General features: G+C 35.0%; 1 long non-coding RNA gene across 1 annotated transcript; it reads right to left on the reverse strand.

The window, feature by feature from the left end:
• Positions 1-2,016: 2,016 nt before the first annotated feature.
• Positions 2,017-3,780, reverse strand: LOC141598487 (uncharacterized). The gene is made up of 2 exons (XR_012523550.1): positions 3,686-3,780; positions 2,017-2,215 (listed from the first exon to the last, which is right to left on the reverse strand). It is a non-coding gene; the product is annotated as an uncharacterized LOC141598487 (long non-coding RNA).
• Between the last annotated feature and the right edge of the window lie 1,978 nt (positions 3,781-5,758).

Genomic DNA, 5,758 nt, shown 5'->3' on the forward strand with positions numbered 1-5,758 from the left:
TCATTGTGTGAACCATTTGTCCTTGTTCATTAGCCCTTGTGACTTGTTGTGTGAACCATTTGTCCTTGTTTATTAGTAAAGGTGACTCATTGTGTGACCAATTTGTCCTTGTTCATTAGTCCTTGTGACTCGTTGTGTTAAACAATTGTACTTGATCATTAGTCCATGTGACTCAATGTGTGAACCATTTGTTCTTGTTCATTAGTCCTTGTGACTCGTTGTGTTAAACAATTGTACTTGTTCATTAGTCTATGTGACTCCTTGATTTGCCCTTGTTCATTAGTCCTAGTGACACGTTGTGTTAAAACAATTGTACTTGTTCATTAGTCGTTGTGACTCGTTGTGTAAACCATTTGTCCTTATTCATTAGTCCTTGTGACTTGTTCATTAGTCCATGTGACTCGTTGTGTGAACCATTTGTCCATGTTCAGTTTTCATTGTGACTCGTTTTGATAAACAGTTGTAATTGTTCATTAGTCTATGTGACTAGTTGTGTGAACCATATGTCCTTGTTCATTAGTCCTTGTGACTCGTTGTGTTAAAAAATTGTACTTGTTCATTAGTCCATGTGACTCGTTGTGTGAACCATTTGTCCTTTTTATTAGTAAATGTGACTCGTTGTGTGAACCATTTATCCTTGTTCATTAGTCCTTGTGACTCGTTGTGTTAAAACAATTGTACTTGTTCATTAGTACATGTGACTCATTGTGTGAACCATTTGTCCTTGTTCATTAGTCCTAGTGACTCGTGTTAAAACAATTGTATCTATTCAATTGTCCTTGTGACTCGTTGTGTAAACCATTTGTCCTTGTCCATTAGTCCATGTGACTCGTTGTGTTAAAACAATTGTACTTGTTCATTAGTCCATGTGACTCGTTTTGTGAACCATTTGTCCTTGTTCATTAGCCCTTGTGGCTCGTTGTGTGAACCTATTGTCATTGTTTATTAGTAAATGTGACTCGTTGTGTGAACCATTTATCCTTGTTCAGTAGTCCTTGAGACTCGTTGTGTTAAAACAATTGTACTTGTTCATTAGTACATGTGACTCATTGTGTGAACCATTTGTCCTTTTTCATTAGTCCTAGTGACTCGTTGTGTTAAAACAATTGTACTTGTTCATTAGTCCATGTGACTCATTGTGTGAACCATTTATCCTTGTTCATTAGCCCTTGTGACTAATTGTGTGAACCATTTGTCCTTGTTTATTAGTAAAGGTGACTCATTGTGTGACCAATTTTTCCTTGTTCATTAGTCCTTGTGACTCGTTGTGTTAAACAATTGTACTTGATCATTAGTCCATGTGACTCGTTGTGTGAACCATTTGTTCTTGTTCATTAGTCCTTGTGACTCGTTGTGTTAAACAATTGTACTTGTTCATTAGTCTATGTGACTCCTTGATTTGCCCTTGTTCATTAGTCCTAGTGACTCGTTGTGTTAAAACAATTGTACTTGTTCATTAGTCCTTGTGACTCGTTGTGTAAACCATTTGTCCTTATTCATTAGTCCTTGTGACTTGTTCATTAGTCCATGTGACTCGTTGTGTGAACCATTTGTCCATGTTCATTTGTCCTTGTGACTCGTTTTTATAAACAGTTGTAATTGTTCATTAGTCCATGTGACTAGTTGTGTGAACCATATGTCCTTGTTCATTAGTCCTTGTGACTCGTTGTGTTAAACAATTGTACTTGTTCATTAGTCCATGTGACTCGTTGTGTGAACCATTTGTCCTTTTTTATTAGTAAAAGTGACTCGTTGTGTGAACCATTTATCCTTGTTCATTAGTCCTTGTGACTCGTTGTGTTAAAACAATTGTACTTGTTCATTAGTACATGTGACTCATTGTGTGTGTGACACCCTCATTTATTGCGGAAAAGTAAACACGTAATTCTACAGAAAAACTGGTAGGATATGTTTGTAATTGGTTCAACTAGCCAAAAACCTGTAATTTCAAAACCTTTCTAAACCAATCACAACATTTCCAACATTCCCAAAAGCGGGTGCCAAAACCTGCAAAGCTAATGAACTACTTTACATACATAGCTAATGATAAGAAAAAGTAAAGATACAAACCCAAAATAGAAAAGGGAGACATATGTCCCTAAAATGTATGTGACATAAAAAGGGTTTAAGGGTCACAATGAAATAAAACCAGTCTAGGTCCCAAGGTTACTTTGCTCGCTAGCTCGTCCATGTACCCCATATATGCATCACCTACCTGTCATTCGCATTTTATACAAATACGAAAGCCACAGTCAGTGGGGAGTAACTCCGAGTTCTCCCAGCCACGAAATGTCATAATTAATATAACATGTAAACATAAGAATATGAATACGAATCACACACTGCCTTAGCATATAGATGCTAAGGCAATCGTGCTTATCATGTGGACAACAATATAACAACACATAGTCCTAGCATGTGAATACTAGACCGACTCATACTACACTATCATGTGAATCACATAACATCCAGGAATCCAAACTCTATCAACCATAGCCGGCTTGCATCTCACCTTCTATGATTCATAGAATCATCAAACAAGAAAGGGCAATATAACAAAGACAGGCATAAGTTCTTAGCACCGTCAATAGTCACTTTGTAACTCAAGTCTATACCACGAGGTAGGGAAGGTAATCGAACCGGTATCTTGGCTCAGCGGTTACTATTAAGAAAACATGGCCAAGAGACAACACAACCCTAGCCTAAAATCAGCGCAGACCTAGACATGCGGATACACACCACCGCACCCAAGACTCACAACTTTTTTTTAAACAAAGTGAAGTGAGTACCCTAAGGACACCACCGAAGGGTCGGCTAGTACTTAAGTGACCCCATACTTTCAAAATAAGTACCGAGGTCATGCCCCAACTTGGATAAACATCCACTAGTCAGGAACACAAAGGCTATCAAGCGGTGAACATATACTCGTCAAAGACTATAAAGACCTATCTATGATGAAGGCCGAAATACTCACCTAGGACCTAGTCACACTAGTCCCACTTGAATATTTTAGCCCACACCACCCAAGACTCACCACATAAGTCAAGTAAGACACCCACTTAACCTTAAGAGGGCAAAAAGTCCTACTTACCAACATAAATTCTAACATTCTATCATGTGAAAGCTATATAAATGTCTATTTACAGCATACAATCCCAACAGTTCCTCAATAAGAATTCAATACTAATTTCCAATCCTAGCAATTATAACAATATAAAAGCTTTAGGGGAAACTAGGGCCATTTCTACAAAATAAGAAGCTATTTAAATTCAACTAAGTAAATAAGAAGCTATTTAAATTCAATTAACTACGCATGTGAAATAGAGATATATTAAATGGCCTAAAACAAGAAAAAGGCCGATTATCTAATTCATTCAACCGAATTTTTACCCGCAACCCCAGCCCCTGCGGCAGTGCACGGGTTAAATTGCGGTGACCAATCACTCAATTAATCGACATCGCATCGACCAAAGGGACTAAGGCTCAGTTTTCGGCACAATCAACAAAACATGGCAATTATTGCTATAAAATTCATTTCCATACTAATATGTGAACTTGTACTTACAAAAGGCATTAATTTGACTCATATTTTCATGTGAAATAAACTACTCAAATAACATTCACAAAATCATACAAGAAAACAAAGAATGTGACATTTATTCGTCGAGTAACTCGGAATAGTTACCTTACGCTAGCAAAGAGACAAGTAATAAACTTGAGAAAGCTTCTAAAACCCAAAATTACTCTTCATCTTCAACCACATATGAGTCACCTAAAATAATTATGTGAAAGGACGATATTAACGAATTATCGTTATATAAAATATGAGACGAAAATTAATTTAATTATATTTTAAATAAACCAAACTAGCGTCAAAACAATATATAGATACGGCCCAAACTCGTGACTTAGCCAGCCACGCCTAGGCTACGGCCAGGCCACAGCCAGGCCAACCTTATAATAGTCACTCTCGTCCCAATAATTAATTCAATCTCAACTCTCTACCCCCTCTCTCTCATTACTCCGTCCTACTCATTACTCCGTCTCATAATATAATACTCCATAGTAACCAGATTTCCATCTCAATTTCAATATCGATATTGTCAAATATTCCATTAAAGGAATTGCTCAACATTTAGAGTATAACTCCAAGCTACTCATCCACTGGCCAAGAACAAAGGATACGACAATTAAAATATAATACCAACCAAATTCCAATAAAATAACTCAATATGAGAACTTGTTTCCAAAATCCCAATTCCACGTAATTAATCACAAATACCAACATCAAGATAAAGTTGGTTATGATAACTATCACCTTGATAATGCCAAAGCCTTATGATTATCATCGTTTAGATCCTCGTCTTCACAATATTAGTGTTTATAAAGCCCAAGCTTGTGAGCGTTTAATCCTTCTCGCTAATATCCCAAACTCTCGTGCTAACCAAAGCAGCTATTTTTAACCCGTCTTACAACTAATTAACTTAACAATAGGAAATATAATAGCTAGTATTATAAATAATTCGAGTAACCTATCACCGTTACCTTTTTCCGATTGAACTAATCATTTATGACTAACAAATATTCTACCAGCACTGTCTATTTTAGTACATACAACCGTCTTATAATAAACAAAGCTAAAAATATAAATGGGTTTGTAAAAATACATAACGAAAATGAATTTTACTTACATCGGAATGACGAGAATGACGAGAGGAGCGCTATGGAACAAAAATAGTTGAAAACGGATGTGAAATGAATCGCTCGATCCATTAAAAATAGAAACGTTGAAAAGGAGAAAAAAAGAACATAAAAGAAGGTAGAAGAAGAAGAGTAGACGTGAGGGGATGAAAATGAGGCAAAGAACCGCCACCGCTATTTATTATACGTACGTTTCTTCGTCGTTAAGAAATTTCGATCGTTATTAAAACCGTTTGAGTTAAATTTAACCGGTTTAAGAAAGAGTCTCGGAATAAAACGGAATCAATAATAAATAAATTTAATAAGTGAAAATAAAATAAACTTAGCCAGCTAACTAAATAATAGGAATTCGATTCGAATCGGAGTTATTAACGATTTTTACTAAACTAACGGATATTAATAAAAATTGCTAATTTAGTGAAATAAGCTCAAAATAGCTAATTGGACGGTTTTGTTCCCAAAATCCATCTCGGTTCACTTAAAACAACTTTCATAAGGACTCGTAAAGAAACGAAAATTATTAAATAAATAAACTCGAACTAACTTCAATAAACTCGAACTAACTTTAAATAAACTTATTAATGATTATTAAAATTAACGTATCGAATTATGATGAAATTAATTAATTAGCTAAGCATATATATATATATAAATCGTTAAATGATGTAATTAAATTCAAAATAGCAATTAAAAGAATTTTATCCAACTTAATAAAATACGGGTGTTACAATCACCCCATCTTTTAAAAAGTTTCGTCCTCGAAACTTGAAAGTATAAATGAAAGGTTATAAAAATAAAACTGAAATTGGAATCGGTAACCAAAACATTTAAAAGGTCACTTATCGTAAGAATCAAAATTCTTTCAAAAGTTTCAAATAAAATTTTACGACGAACCGTTCTTATCAAGGGAACGACAGTGTTCTCAAGCACGTATTCAAGAACATCACATTCCAAATCAAAGATAAGGTCAAAGACAAATCATTTGTATAAATCAAAAAATCAAAATACTTTCGAAAACATTAATGAAGAGTTTTCAAAAGTATAAGTCTCATTCATG

This window comes from Silene latifolia, chromosome 9, assembly GCF_048544455.1.
Source record: "Silene latifolia isolate original U9 population chromosome 9, ASM4854445v1, whole genome shotgun sequence".
Lineage (NCBI taxonomy): Eukaryota > Viridiplantae > Streptophyta > Magnoliopsida > Caryophyllales > Caryophyllaceae > Silene > Silene latifolia.